At 40.6% G+C, this 16,509-nt stretch overlaps 1 protein-coding gene and 1 long non-coding RNA gene across 2 annotated transcripts in view; one reads left to right on the top strand and one right to left on the bottom strand.

The window, feature by feature from the left end:
- LOC134622284 (NACHT, LRR and PYD domains-containing protein 12-like) overlaps positions 1-16,509 on the top strand; it is a 1,346,881-nt gene that overhangs the window by 565,648 nt on the left and 764,724 nt on the right. The gene's annotated exons all lie outside the window — the stretch shown is intronic.
- On the bottom strand, positions 11,546-15,462 carry LOC134624424 (uncharacterized). The gene is made up of 4 exons (XR_010093530.1): positions 15,017-15,462; positions 13,133-13,243; positions 12,243-12,521; positions 11,546-11,723 (listed from the first exon to the last, which is right to left on the bottom strand). It is a non-coding gene; the product is annotated as an uncharacterized LOC134624424 (long non-coding RNA).

The following is a 16,509-nucleotide window of genomic DNA, read 5'->3' as shown; positions in this document are numbered from 1 at the left end:
GTGAGGGAACGTCCTGAATCCTGCATCGTGACCTTTGAACTTCTAACCCCTGAGATTCAATCGTACAGTTTGAGCAGGAGCTGAATAACGACTGAAAACATTCACACAGCTTAAGTGTGAGGATTTTAAAGCAGATCTAAAATGAACCAGGAGCCAATGTAAGAAAATAAAACAGGGCTGATGTGAGCTCGCTCCCCAGAGGCTGTCAGGAGTCTGTTTCATGGAGGCGTCACACACATGATTTGTGGTTTTCCTCAGTCAGAAGCAGAGACCGAGTTGCATAAATGCAGTTTATTCATATTCAGCATGCTGTGGATTATGTAACAGGTGCAGGTAACGGAGGTGCATCAGTCTCATTTAGCTTTACAAGAACAGCAGTTCTTAAACCTGCCACAAGGTGGAGCTCTGACACAAGGGATGGATCTCTGCTGTCCACAGTGTGACACACACACAGACACACTGTTCACAGTCACATGAAGCATTGAAGGAAACACTTGTCTGTAAGTTCAAAGTAGAAACAACATGTGCATCAGTGTGTCTGAGTACCATCATCTTAAACATGATACTGGCCGTTTCTCAAGTACGCGAGCACGGACTCGCGATTTGTACAATTGGAACACCAGCGTACGTGATGATGTTACAGGTCCGGAGTTTTTACTGCCGTCCCCTCTTAATTTAACTGTGAGTAACATGTTATGAAGCTTAACGATGTGCCAGGAGTTCGCTGTTTTCGCCGGCTCTAATAATCCTCGACTTCGCTGTCTATGGAGCTGGCGGGTCACAGACTTCTCCGAAAACAAGCGCGTTTGGAAATATATGACATCTTCATAAATCGAGCAGATAGTTGAAGTTTACACAGCTACATTCTCGCTTGAAAATAACTTAAAAATTAATTTTGTGACCCAGAAAGAGTAATATCTAAAAGTTTTTAGCCCCGCTCGTCCGCCATTGCTGCGTCTGAGTTTTGGACGAAATGCATTCTGGGATATTTAGCTGTACCAAGTCCACACCGATGCATGCTCGATAAAACGGGCGGATCGAGAACACATCCGGGACTTTTTCGCGTTCTTCGCTTGATGCGTACTTCGAATTGGAACAGTACTTGGTCTCCGACTGATGACGTATCACGAGTACACGAGAACGAAAGTACGCACAAGTACGCATATTGAGAAAGGCCCACTTGTATGTAAGTTCAAAGTAGAAACATGTGCATCAGTGTGTCTAAGTACAATCATCTTAAACATGATATAGTCAAACCCCCGTCCATGTGATGCGCAGTCAGAACAGTACGGGGTGTTTTGTTCTTTAGTCCCTCACAGGATCATCACTGCAGTCAGCCAGGGTCACCATCTCCCTGACTGCTCCTGCTGCCCTCCAACATCTCCAGCTTCAACAGACTTTAGGATTATTTTCCAGCTGTTAATTATCCAAGCCATTTCCTGTCATATTTGGTATGTTACACTGACATGTTTTTCACCTTATTTAGCCTCATTTTCAAACTTGCGGGATAAATAAAGCATTTCTTATGTTAAGTAATGATTAATTACGATGTCACAAAAGGATTAATCCTATTATCCTGATGAGTTTGATCCTGAAGCAGCTTTAAACAACACTTTAAACAACAATCACTAAACAACAGTTTAGTGATCTGTGGCTGACAGGCTCAGTTTCTCTCCAGCTCAGCACTAACACGTGAATCTTCCACAGGCTGAGGTGTGATGTTAGAGGGCTGCTCGTGGTGCTGATCACAGACAGGCTCAGTTTGATCTGAATGCACATCTGTGTCCAAACACTGCAGGAAGTTCACATGTGGTAAATCCACTGCATCGGCACAACCGTCACTACCAGTCGACTAATGTGACACTTGCAGACTGAGTGATGCTGGTGGTTTGTACTGAGTGTGAGACAGAGCTGACCTCTGACCTCAGGGTGGAGAAATCTGATAGAAAACTCTTTGTGTAGCAGCTCAGATGGTGACCGCACTGATCCCTGTTCATAATGTCACCAAAGCTAATAAACTGTTGGCTAAATGTTGTCAGAGGTAAACAGAGGTGAGAGGAGCAGATAATAAGGATTAAATATGAGTCACTAAAAGCTGCTCGCAGTTAGAGAATGAACTCTCTGTAAAGCTGGGCACACGCTGTGTTTTTCAGCTCGTGCTCAAACAACCGAATCGCAGGGGTTAGAAGGTCATAGGTCACGATGCAGGTCTCGCACTATACGGCCCGATGCTAATCTGTCTCTCTGTCTTTCACTCACACACAACTTACTTGTGCGCAGTGTGAGAGGTCGCATTAAATCGTCTCTTGGCGCTGCTTCAACAGTGAGATACCTTCATGAGGGGCGACCAGGATTTCAAACACATTTGATTTTCTTGTGATTGCTGATCAAGAGCTGGTCGTGAGGTGTGAATCACTTCTCGTTACCCCGTGTGTGCTACACGATGCACGACACATGATTACGGCGAAACTCGGGCCGATCCCCAAAACAGTCACACGAGTGAAAAATGGTCCCAACATGGTCCAAAAATCACACAGTGTGTGAACTTAAGCAGTCAGCTCGGTCCTGGACATTGTTACTGACATAAAGCTGCTCTCTGCAGCCATGTTTGACCTTTGTAGGACTACAGTAATGGAGGATTTGGAGATAATCTTCCTCCCACCCTGAGAACATCTGACTTGTCCAAAAAGGCATTTAACTGCTTTAGTCTGCTGCGCTTGTGCAGAGAATTTTCTCCTTGAGATCTGATCTTCTGTATTTCCTCAGTAAAGACGTCTCTTTGCACTAGCTTGATGATGAATAATTCTGTGTCTTTTCTTTCTTCAAGATCTGTCACTTTGTTCGTTCTTTGTTGAACACCTTTGTACTCTTTGATGAATCGTCTGAGCCTGGCAATGGCCTTGATAGCTCTCGACCAACTGGAGAACCTCTTCAAACGCTCTAGCACTGGGTTTGCTGCCTTTGAATATACAGTGTGCGTATAGCCTTTACGGACTTCAGGATCCATTTCTTCAACCTCTCCCACCATTTCCTCTCTGACTGGAAGATCTTGTTTCCAAAGAAAATCAGGACCTTTAAACCAGTTTGAATCTTTCAGCTGAGTAGCATTTAAACTTCTTGAGGCCTGATCAGCTGGATTTTCCTCTGAGCTGACATGCTGCCATGTCCCAGGACTTGTGCTTTGTCTTATTCGTTGGATTCGATTGGCGACAAATGTGTGAAATCTTTTAGCATCATTATTTATGTATGCTAATACGACTTGTGAATCTGTCCAGTAATATTCCTGTAGATTCTGGATGTCTAGTTCTCGTTTGATCACATCTGCGATGCGAACTGAAGTCACTGCCGATGACAGTTCGAGCCTTGGGATGGTTGTTTGCTGAATGGGCGTAACTCTTGCTTTGCCCATGACGAGTGCACAACTGACCTGTCCTTCTCTACCCTTTGCTCTGAGATATGAACATGCGCCATAACCACTGAGGCTCGCATCTGAGAAACTGTGCAAATCGTACTGCACAATGTGAGCAACTTGTGAATAGCTTCGTGGGATCTTCAAAGCTGCCAACTTGGGCAGGTCTCTCAACCATGATTCCCATTGTGGTAGAATGTGATCTGGGAGATCCTCGTCCCAATTAATTTTGTCCTTGCACAAAGTTTGGAGTATTTGCTTTCCAATTAATATGAATGGGGCAACAAACCCAAGGGGGTCAAAGACTGAAGCAACAATCGAGAGCACCCCTCTCCTTGTCAATGGGTTGTCTTTAACTTGGACTCTGAATTGGAATTCATCTGCCTCTATGCACCATTGTACTCCAAGTGCACGTTCAATGTGGAGTTCTCCAAGAGCCATGTCCTGGTCTTTGGCTTTAGCTGGTTCGTCTTGGGGAATAGCTGCCAGCACTTTTTTATCGTTTGACACAAACTTATGCAGATGTAGGTTGCCTGTTTTACAAAGTGGCCTTGACTCTTTTACCAGCTGTATGGCTTCGACTGTTGACGTCAAACTAGCGAGTCCGTCATCAACGTAAAAACCTCTTTGGATGAACTCAATAGTCTCTTTGCTGAATCTGTTTCTACCTTGAGAAGCAATATGTTTGAGTCCGAAATTGCAGCATCCAGGAGATGAAGCTGCTCCGAAAAGATGCACTCTCATCCTGTACACTGAAGGCTCAGAGTTTAAATCGCCTTTGTCCCACCAAAGAAATCTCAAATAGTCTTGATGCTCCTTGATGACATGGAATTGGTGGAACATCCTCTCCACGTCACACATGATGGCGATGGGGCCCTTTCTGAATCTACATAACACTCCAATCAGTGCGTTGGTAAGATCTGGTCCAGTCAGAAGGTGTTCGTTAAGAGATGTTCCCTGGAAACGGGCCGAACAATCAAAAACCACACGTATCTTTTCAGGTTTGTGGGGGTGGTAGACCCCATGGTGCGGTATATACCATGCTGCCTCATTATCCAGTTCTTGCTCTGGGACCTTCTCTGCGTCTCTCCAGTTGAGTTCAACTGCTTGTTGTACTGCAGGAGTAACTTATCGAACAATGATTCTGTGGCTTATGCCAATATCATTATTGTGATTTTGAACTTGAGACATACAACCAACTATGCTCCAGCCGAGATCAGTTAGCTGTGCGTAAGGCTGATTCTCCTCACCTGCAATGACTTATCGTGGCAGAAGGGCTTGCTGACAGTTATAGCCGAGAAGCAGACCAACTTCGCATTCAAGCATTGGAGGTAACCTATCTGCCAGCCTTTCAAGGTGAGGCCAACTCAAAGCAGTTTCAGACGTCGGGATGTGTGATCTGTTCACAGGGATGAACTCTCTTGTATAAACCGGTGGCAATGTAATTCTCTTTTCCTCTAACTTGAAGATTTACCAGTTTCTCACATGGTATGACTGTTGACTTGGCAGACATGGTTGATAGTCTTAGATGAGCCTTATTCTTATCCAACCCGTTCTCACTCCCGAGGTGTAAAATACTGACGATTTGTCACGTCCCTTAACTTCTCATGCTGACGCTGAAGGTACCCTTCCACGTTTTTATGCGACGCTGTGGGTTGTCAATTCATTCCAATATGAAGCCGCTCTCGGCGATCAGAGACGCTTCGAGCAGAGGCTCCAGCCATCTATTTACTCCAATAATAACCCCGTCACGGCGAAACGTGACGCCTTGAAGTACAATCTAACTGGAGAACCGTGGACCCTCTCCACGAACGGGTTTTTCTCCCTAATTTAATGCTTTCTTTTAATGACATCCTTAACATTTCTCAACAAAAACACATGAAAGTAACACTGATAATTCAACAATAAAATCGCTTCATTTTCCAAAGTGATTCACGATCTGAAAGTGCGCAGATTTAACGTACATAATCCTTGGTTGGGTTTATTATTTTTATTTCACACGTAAAACACATTTATAGTTTTATTCACCACTCCTGTTAGTTTTGGATGCGCTCGGCTCCAACCAATCAGACGCAACCGGTGTAAGCGAAGGATGATGGGGGAACGGAGAGACCCGTTTATAAGAATAAGAAAATGAGGCGGAACTGATTGATTCTAATGCAGGTATGTAAAAATACATATATTTAGAGTAACAGCTTGATGTGTGTTTCAAAGTTTGTTTTTCCACAAAAGCTTCAAACAAACAGGGGTGACTGATCTCGGAAACGATTTAATGCATTTAAAAATGGCTACAGCTACCGTCAGCATGCTTGCTAGGTAGAGTACGGTAACGACTACACGTGGCTAGTGCAGCATTAGCCATTTAAACCAACGATGATCATTAAATCTGTTATAAACATTTAAGGACTTGTGTGTTGCAAAAGAGCCTCACATGGTGTGTAAAGCAGTTTTTGCGCTAATAGTTCTGCTAGCTCTTTACAAACCTATGATGCTAACGTTAATTGCTAACGTTAACCGGAGCGCTAAGCTTCAAGCTGCTGACGAACTCCGTCAAGACAAGCAAGTAACCCTTTTTTTTTTTTGTAAATGTGATGTAGTGGAAACAAACGTTAAAGAGGGGACACACTTGTCTAATTTATTGTACGTAGTAAACGTTACATTATTTGATATATTTATTATAAATTTTATATATGTGTATATATGTTTCAGTAAGTAAATATTCTTCAATCTCTTTTTTCCCCCATTTTCCGCAGATCAGCATCAATGTCCACGTGAAGAACCTAGTTATGTTGCCAGTGTCAACCCAACAAAAGGCACTTTCACAATATATAAAAGAAGGTATTCCTTTTTTAAAGTTTACTTTTATATTTGTTGTTATAGTTGAGTTAGGCAGGGCTTTTGTGCAGTCCTAAGGAACATACTGCCTAGAGTGTTTTTCACTTTGTGGAAGAGTTTCTTTATTTATTTATTTTTCTGTTAGTGTATGGAACTGAGGTGCTTTGTCAGGAGCTCCTTCAGTTGTTGGAGGATGGAGAAGAGGATGCAGCCATGACTTGTGAGACGGCGTCTGAGTCAGCTGCTACTCACTAGGAGATCAGAAACATGGTGTCCTTGCAAAAGTGGAAAGAGGCCAGGCCTTGTCTTATAGACAAGGCCTGTAACAGGAGGGTTTTTGCAGCCTTCATCAGAGTTTCACAAGCCAATAGGTACGGTTTTTAATCCTATGCATTTCTTGCTATGTTCTATGAGTGGGTGCTGTTATTGTATTTTTATTGTGTATCAGTTAATTTCCAATTCTTTTTATATATATTGTGTGTTTTTAATGTTAGTTCGCCTGTTGCCTGTGCAAAGGCCAGACCATGTGTGTGACTGCCAAGCAGGTAACGTTGAGGTTTCACCCGGCGCAGTTGTGGCTCTTGTAACCATAAATGGTAAGTTGCCCTTTTGTCACACAGTACATACACAATAGATGTGTTTGCAGGTTTTAGTGCAAATTGTACATTGCTATCATCATTGTTTATTTATATAGCACTTTAAAAACACACAAGGCTGACCAAAGTGCTGAACAATAGAAACATAATAGATACATCTATAAGAATTGCTATCTTGTTTTGAATTACCCTCGGCCCGCAGTATATGTGGGCACCTGTCAAAGGTCATTTGGATTTACCAGACCGCTTTGAAAACAACATGAAATCTTCACAACATGAAAAAAATGAATGCTTTGACCCATGACTGAATTTATCTTTATCCTTCCTAAAGGCTGTTATAACCTTGCACTGCCAGTGGTGAGCTGCACCAGCTGTGACCTAATGTGGTCGCCCTCAGTTAAGGACATCCTGGGTAGTGGATATTGGCCTGGCACCTTAAATTTCTGCACCCTGTTTTCAATGGATGTCTTTCAGTCTTTCTATGACATTAAGAAGGCTGCACCAGGGATGTCACTTAAGGCATTTGTCAAAATGCTGGATGAAAGAACAGCCCATTTTGGAAGGGTGAGTTTCTAAATTTGTCACGTTTAAGGAAATTGTGCAAATCAATGTTTATGATGACTGTCCGTGAATATTCTGTTGTTTGTCCTCTACTCAAAAGACTGGCCGAATATCAGCTGATGCCTTCAGTAAAAGCTTTGTGGAGTGGAGTGCTGTTTGAGGTGGACAGGATGTGCAAGGAGCCATGCTTTAGCTGCCCTGCCTGCACTCCAGACGTGCTTGCCGTCTCAGTTGATGGAAACTGTAAGCTTTATCGCATTCAATCAAATACAAGGTACGCTATGCATTGTGTACATAAATCAAATATGGCTTTGTAGAAAAATGTATTTTAATGTTTCTTTTCAAACAACTGTCACTGTGTCCGTTCAGCACTTCAGAGCAGGCGAACTTTGAAGGTGTCTTCATTGAAAAAGATGAGGAAGTTGCTGAGTTTATGAAATACATCCAGAGACACACAAATGATGTAAGAGACTCATATATATATTATTGCTGTCAGCGTTAATCTTGTTAAAATGACATTAACGCCATAACCACATACACATACGTGTGTGTGTGTGTGTATACATATATGGATGGGTGGATATTTATTTTATTTTTCTCTTGGTGTTGTCGTAATATTATTTACTTTACTTTATCTTAATGTATACTTAATTTTGTCACCATGTGTATTTAAAAAAACAAACAAAACAACATGATTTTCATTTTGTGTTATCAGTGCTGTCCTGGGGAGATATGAGGTCTTTTGTGACTTAAGGCTAATTCAGCTAATTGTTATGCATTTGTTTTAAAAAGTTTGTCCCTGATAGGGCTTAATCATGTCATGTCTTTTATGTTAAAATCTTTGAGTGTATAGGTCCCGGGGAAAGGGTTGTGCGGATCTTCATCTTGGACTGCAGCAAAGGAGTCGTCCAAAAAGTCCACTGGGAAGTTGGATGAAGAGGGCATGGAAATAGCTGTTTGTCGCCACGGAGTCCTCTTAGCTGCATTGAACATGTTTCGAGGGGAGATCTTTGCTTACCCCCTTTTTCTCCAGAGGAAGTTGGGAGCTAGCGTCCCTGGACATATTACGTTCCTTTGCTCTGATGTGGCCTGTAAATATTGGAAAAGTTGGAAAAGAGGTGGGACAAGTAAACAGTTTCCTGTCTAGGGCGAACATTGAAGTACAAAAGCAGGTATGTGTCTGTGTGTGAGATTCCACTCAGTCTCCTGCTCATTAATTCTTATTTTTATACGAATTGAAATGCAGGGCGAACAGACATGCTGACCCTCCTGGCTTTGGGGTGGACCAAAAGGAAAGTGGAACAACTGGGCCGCAGTTTGAGCCAGAGATATCTCAAGGTGGTTTTTTTTTTTCAACACCCATTTTAATGTGTGTGGTAATGGGGGAAAAACACCTGTACTCTAAAATCATCAATGTGAATGACATTTATTAATGTATTCTTAGATCATAAGGATCCTTAGAGAACAAATGGAGAGCCTGAATGCGACCAAAAATGAGCTGGGTGTGGATGACGACACACTGCAGCAATGGGTGGCTGATGTGCAGAAATGGGCTGAAGGTGAGTCTCAATATAATGCACTCATGTATAACAATAGGACCCACCATGGCCTCATTAAAGAACTTTAGGTAGAGTTAATATCTTTCTGACAGTGTCAACAAACAATGAAAAATAAGTTTTGTACAAGCAGAATTTATGGCAGAGTTGTTGCGTTTCATCAAATTGGATTGAACCTGGGTTGAAATGATGTCGTACTAGTTGGTTTTATAAACCTGAACACCGACATACTTGTTATCTAATGATAATGCAGCACATGAAGGCTACAGATGTCTTATAATGAATGTCATCAAGTCAGTGATTACAGAGTCCACTGTAGTTTGGTGACTGTTACTCATCCTGTATTCTGATTAATATTCCTCTCACTTAGAAACTGATCAAACTGATGGCAGCCTTGGAGCGTTGCAGGCACAAATAGAGGAGCTTGTCGTCATCATCAGAGTGTGAACACAAAGTCTTTACAGACAAAATGGTACGTCCCAGTTTCTTTGAAATGGACCGTTTGATACTTAGTTTGTACAGCTACTTTGTAAACAGAATAAAATCAGATCCAGGTTTGTTTAATCTGGATGTGATGCATGTTCTAGCAAACAAATTGATGAGTGTAGATTAAAATGTAAATATATACATTATGTGAAGGTGTGAATTTTTTATGATTATTTACAGATAGCAACAAGAGGCGACACAGAATTCGCAAGGTCATCTTAGATGAGAAGAAATGCTTGGCGGCTGCTGTTGACGACTACAACAAGCTTGCTGAACCAACAAAGCAAATCGTATCCAGTGATGCCCTCATCCAGACTGACATTTATGGAAGAAATATAGTGTCATCAGAATCCAACTATTTTTAGACATTGAATTTATAACACTGAATTTTTATCCTCCAAATTTCCCTGCAAAAAATATTCACCTGCAAAAATTCGCCTGCAAAAAATTCACCTGCAAAAATTCACCTGCAAAAAATTCAACTGCAAAAATTCACCTGCAAAAATTCACCTGCAAAAATTCACCTGCAAAAAATTCAACTGCAAAAATTCACATGCAAAAAATTCACCTGCAAAAATTCACCTGCAAAAATTCAACTGCAAAAATTCACCTGCAAAAGTGATGACCTTAAATGACCCAAGCCAGAGCAATCAGCACTAGATCGAGTCGAGCGGCTCTCAGCCAATTAAATTACGCTGTTTGATCACATGACATCGTTAGCCAGCAGCGTGTCTCCTAGAAGATAGCTGTTTAGAGGTGAGGGATTAAGGCTGTATCCCAATTCAGGGGCTGTATCCCAATTCAGGGTCTGCAGCCTTAAAGTACGCAGCCTCAACGATCCTCAAGGGCCGCGTACTCAAAGACCGCTAAGGCCGGAAGTGCGAGGCTCGTGAAATGGGACGGTCCAGCCTCCGTCGCGCTGCCCAGGTTGCCTAGCAACCATAACACCAACCGCTGGAAACGTTTCATACAGCTTTGTTTGACAGAAATGAAGGAGAACATATTTTGTTCGTGTGTTTGTTTCTACACGAGCTTTGTGTGATTTAATAAGTATCTGAGGCTGAGACCGCAGGACTGTAAAACATGATTGTTGGCCTTCATATCTGTACTGAACAGTCATTTAGGATTAGCTAGTAAATAACAATTAGCCAGTGTTGTTCATGAGACTAAAGTCAGTGTAAATATGATATGGCCAATATTATAGTTATTATATTAATCATTATAAGTTATTACAGCAGTGAGTTTGAACTCTCAAATCAAATCACTTCTATTGTCACATCACATGTGCAGGTACACTGGTACAGCACATGTGAGTGAAATTCATGTGAGTGAACTCTGTGTCTAACACTGAGCTTCAGTAAAGATTCAAGTTCCAGTTATTTATAAGTCCTATCACCTTAAATCTTCACTCAAAGACAAATATGTTTGACAGTGTATATGTATTATATATAAGAGACAAATGTTGTTCGTTTGATATGTTGGCATTACTAAATTTGGCTCAATGCTCACATATATGTGTAAAACGAAAATGTACGAGCTGTGATAACTGTTGCTGATAGAATGAAGAGTAGACTGATATATGAAATATTCCTTTATTGGGTGAGAAAATCAGACCATGTCATAACTGCTTTAAGTCATACAGAATAGATATCAGAGCCTTAAACAGACTGACTTCTGCTAAATGGGTCAAACTGGGCAGAAAGTATACAAACACATAACATCCTTATAGAATATGATGTAACACTATAGATCAACTTACCTCTGAGTATATAAACCATATAAACAATTACAGCAATATGATGCAACAAACACAGCAGTGCTACTAATCCAAAATACTCAAAGCTTCATAGAACTGAAACAAACATTTATTTTTAGCTCCATTCTGCTGCTGATACATACTTTAGGTTTCTGAATATTAAACTTGTTGCTGCCTTTCATAGTGTGTAACTTGAAGGCCCTGAGTACTTTCTCCCACACTGAAAACACTGGAATGATAACATTATTTGAACATTACCTAATAAGACTGATTCAGGACAGACAATTAGTTATTTTAAACTTTTCTAGCAGTCCTTCACAAACAGGGAACAGTCTGTGTATTCTCTCCATCTGTCAGCTGCTGCTGGCTCTTCCTCCTCCTCTTCCTCACACACTGCTGAGTGTGTCCTGGTGGATCATCAGGGGTGCAAAGCCTCACAGATGATGTGCAGCAGTGGGTCCCTCAGTCTGTCCTCACTCTGGACACTTGCAGTCGTCACACATGGAAATCAAATGTGTGATAAGCTGCAGGATTCAAACACAAGTGTAACTTATAAATACACGTTCATACTTTTATTCCACAATCAGAGAGAAAGAAACAGAGAGAGAGTGCAGGACAGACAGACAGGTGACAGTCTCAGGTGTATACACTGCTACAAAACAGCACAAGAGAAGGAGGATTTAGTGTTTGTGTTATTACGAGTGCTAAACAAGAAGAGTTCCAGATGGTCCAGTGGACACATGTGTGACTCCTGTGATTAAAGCATCTTTCTTTCAGCTTAACGAGTGAACCGTCAGCTCGTTCAAACACACGTTAAAGTCCGTTTGGCTCGACACCACCGAACAGAGGCAGCAATATAACATAGCTAACATTAACAGTGCAGTGAATCCTGCTTGTGCCGTCATATTCAGGACTGCAAACCGAGCAGCATCACTGACTTTCAGCTTGTTGTGTTTGTGGATTTATGGCTGACTTTAATTATCCATAAAATCATCACATTCTCTGTAAGAGAATCAATGAGTACTAAAAATGTGCACCTTTACCTGTGTGTTTTCTGGAACAGGAACAGGGTAATATCTGTGACCCAACTCCCACAGCTGGTTGGGGGACTCATGTTGTTTTCTGTTCGCAGTGGATGGTTGTCCCATCCACTGCAAAATGTATTAAAATTATCCTCTAGTCGAGGAAGAAAGATGTAATGGCAGCAAAAGAGGTGTGCAGCATTTGAAATGTCAAGAAGGCCTTCTTCCTCAGGGTTGTGAAGAACATCGTAGTAAATGCATGTAACGGCCACCCAGAGGTCTCTCCACAGTCGCTCTATTCTGAAATAATATATAAAAAATATTTAAATTAGGTATGGCCTTTCTTTTGGTGTGTATGAGAAATTCCCTGCTTGTTTCTAACCCTACATGAAATGTGTGCATGACAACAGTAATAATACATTATCAGGGCATGTAGGAAGGACCCAGGCATATCACTTAAAAGGTGTCAAAAGGGTTGTGATGATCAGTGGCAATACATGAGATGACAACCAGACCATTAACACAGAATGAACATTCTTGGAAGGAAGTAACAGACTGGAAAAGGTGTGTGAATAACTAAAAATAGGGCAGAGTCCTGAAGGCTCTTTGGGGTTTGTAGGACCTGTCCAATATTTTCTTCCTTGAGGGGTAAATAATGGAAATTGAAAGAAACAACAACAACAACAACAACAACAAAAAACAAAACAAAACAAAAAACACCTGACACATATCAGACAATATATCCTGCTGGATAGGGCACTGTTCTCTAAAGAGATATTACTATAAAACTTTTTTCATAAAACTATACCCTTTAAATGTTTATGTATTTTTAAATAATGGAAATAAAGCTGCAACACCTTCCATCTTATGTCAGAAACATTTGAGGTTGACAGTATTTTATGAGAACAAACCTTTGATTGTGCACACTCATTCCTGAAATGAAACTGCCTCTTCCTGTGCCACGAACAGTAAACATCAGCCGTGCAACCTCCACATTTTCCCATCCGTGGTTGCCACGAACCCTGAAAACAAAGAAGAGTACCCCAAAACATTCGAAGCTTTAAACAAACTTAGATCTGATGATAAAGAACAACTTATGCCTTAATCAGAGTGTTTTTAAAAAATGTAAAAGAATCCTTAAAGTCTTTGATTGCTACTGCTCTAGAAGGCATAAAACATGAATTGTCTCATGAATGCACTTTCCAGCATGTATCAGTATGAAGTTTAATTTAACACAGCTGTTAAAACATTTTTCAGGATTTAACAGGATAGTAACAATTATTTAGATTTATTGAATTTGTAGGAAATTACACAAGTGCCATCTTGTATCATTATGATCTGTGTAAAGAGACAATTTTAAGAATACTTTTGCAAAAACACGTTAAAGTTGGAAGTAATTGGCCGATGTTCCAATCTTGAAGATCAGCTGTGCCCATTTGTTGCACATTGTGGGAATGGAGAAGTTGAGGCCCTTGCAGGCTCCCCACAATTTTCCCCAAACTGAGCGACCCAGCTAATTCAACACCTTTACTAAGCAGTGCTGTTATGTAATTGGATACAAGGGGTGAGATAGTAATATTTTCCCTCCTTGGTTGTAGCTCCCTGACATTACAAGGGTAATCATTTTATGATGTCGGGTTCAGTGTTACACCAGGATTTCAAATACAATATCATCATCAATAAGAATTAGTATTATCATTTCAGAATTGTAGGTAACAACTTTTAAATGCCATAGACTACTTATTTGTTTAATTTGATGTATTCACTCTAGGAGAGCGCAGAGGGAATATCCCGTTTAACTTATGCTATCTGTTTAAGTTTAGATACTATTTGTAAAGATATTGACCATATCCTTTTCTGAAAGTGTGGATATAATGGATGGGGTAAGGTACTGGCATGCCACAACTTTATAGTTGTTAAATTCTGGGTACAAGTATACATGCCCATCTTGTACATGTTTTTTTAATATTATTATTATTATTATTATTATTATTATTATCATCATCATCATCATCATCATCATCATCATCATCACCATCCTACCCAATTACATGTTTCTTTTAATCAGGTTATGCTGTTTTAATGACTTTACAGTATAATTTACATTGTGTTCCTTTAATTTTCCCTAATTGTATGTTATATTAATCCCATATTTCCGTTTTAATATTTCTAATGTTTGCATTGTTTTCTTCACTGCCTGGTCTGCCTCTGTCTCGCCTGTATGGATGCATTTACACCTAAATTTCCCCAACAAATGATGTTTTAATTCACCACTATTCCAGTGAAACACGAGTCTCCCATCTTCCTGCTACGGGTCTCGAGTTTTTGTTCACCAAAGCACACACCAACTTCATACTGACGGACATATCACTGCCCTATTCCCGCCTTGCCTGACCGTGTTTTGTGGCTTTGGTTCACTTCACCTCACTCTTCCCCATTCTAGTCATTAAATCAGGCCGTTCTGCAACCATGGCAGCCATTCACTCTATGGCTTTATTCATAGTGTATTTTACCCCTTAACCCAATGCCGTTCTCGTTTCCCACATTATATTTGCAGTGTTCGTCTATCTATCAATATCTGCGGATTATGGTTTTGTACCGAGTATCCTATTTTGTAGAGCACAGCATGTAAAGGTTAGCTCGGTTAGCAGGATGCTAGCATGTAGCGCTTAGTGAGACACGCATCAGACGAGTTGAGCAAAGACCCCGTCTGTGTACCTTATACGTGACCAACGGATTTAAATAAAATTAACGTTTCAAAAGACAAACTTGAAGATAAAACATAATATACTTACCGGAGAACCGCCAGGGTTTGCCGCTGCCATCATGCCGCTCCTGAATTCAAAACTGCCTCTGCAGACAGGCAGGGGAGGCGCGGAACTTTTCTTTGAGTTAGTCAAACGTTTTCCTCAGTTCGAGTAGATGATAAAATAAAAGAAAAATGAATGGTATTTTAAGTAGGACTAGGCGTTCTGTAATGATCTCTATTTAGGAGAAAAACTTAATCACTCACCTCTAAACAGCTCTCTTTTCAGAAGACACTGCCGGCTAACATGTCATGTGATCAAACAGCGTAATTTAATTGGCTGAGAGCCGCTCGACTCGATCTAGTGCTGATTGCTCTGGCTTGGGTCATTTAAGGTCATCACTTTTGCAGGTGAATTTTTGCAGTTGAATTTTTGCAGGTGAATTTTTGCAGGTGAATTTTTTGCAGGTGAATTTTTGCAGGTGAATTTTTTGCAGGTGAATTTTTGCAGTTGAATTTTTTGCAGGTGAATTTTTGCAGGTGAATTTTTGCAGGTGAATTTTTGCAGTTGAATTTTTTGCAGGTGAATTTTTGCAGGTGAATTTTTTGCAGGCGAATTTTTGCAGGTGAATATTTTTTGCAGGGAAATTTGGAGGATAAAAATTCAGTGTTATAAATTCAATGTCTAAAAATAGTTGGATTCTGATGACACTATATTTCTTCCATAGACATTTGGCCCTGGCAGAGCACAAGTGAACGTAAGCTCTGGATTTCTAAATATCCTTTTTAAACAAACTCCCAGTATCTGAGCAGTAGTTGAATGTTTTGTTCTTGAGTCATAACGTGCTACTATGTTTTCCCATCTGATGTTGTTAAACTGTAGCTGCTGCTGACGTCCGGACAAAGAGAAAGGTCTTTGAGAAGGTGATGGCTGTGAGGCGCCTGAGAGAGGACGAGATGATCCATTGCAGGGAGATGCGGCATCACTGGACAGTGTTGCGAATGCGATCTGTGGTGTTGGGGACAATCTCCTCAGACTGTAAGCACATCTTTTATTTATTTATACATTTGGTGATGAATTGATTGAAAATAATAGCAGATGCTAAAGTCTTACTGGATCTTTTACCTATCTTGGGGTTGCTAGCTAACACTGCCTTCTCCCTTAAAAAAAAAGTTTAATTACAGGATCCTAATTCCTTGTGTTTATGAGGTGAGTTTTTTTTTGTTTGTTTGTTTTTTTTTACTTTACTCATATTTATTTATTTAGTTGTTTTTATAGCCTCCCTTGTTGGCATGTCGGAAGATGCACAGAAAGGACTCCATAGCCTGGTTTAAAAACAACAAAGTGAACTGAAAGCTGAAATGCTCAAAATAAAGGACATGTACAAGAGAATCCTCAGCCACCAACCACTCCTGGAAATGGACTCGGAGGAGGAGGAGGACATTCCAGACGATGCCACTGAGAGTGATTTGAGCACTTCTGATGAAGACTGATTGTGTCATCATTGATGTTATTTTTGATAAAATAAAAAGTTAATCACA

Source organism: Pelmatolapia mariae, linkage group LG3_W, assembly GCF_036321145.2.
Source record: "Pelmatolapia mariae isolate MD_Pm_ZW linkage group LG3_W, Pm_UMD_F_2, whole genome shotgun sequence".
NCBI classification, from domain to species: domain Eukaryota; kingdom Metazoa; phylum Chordata; class Actinopteri; order Cichliformes; family Cichlidae; genus Pelmatolapia; species Pelmatolapia mariae.
The sequence above is the reverse complement of the archived record's forward strand: the minus strand, read 5'-3'. Positions and strand labels throughout refer to the sequence as shown.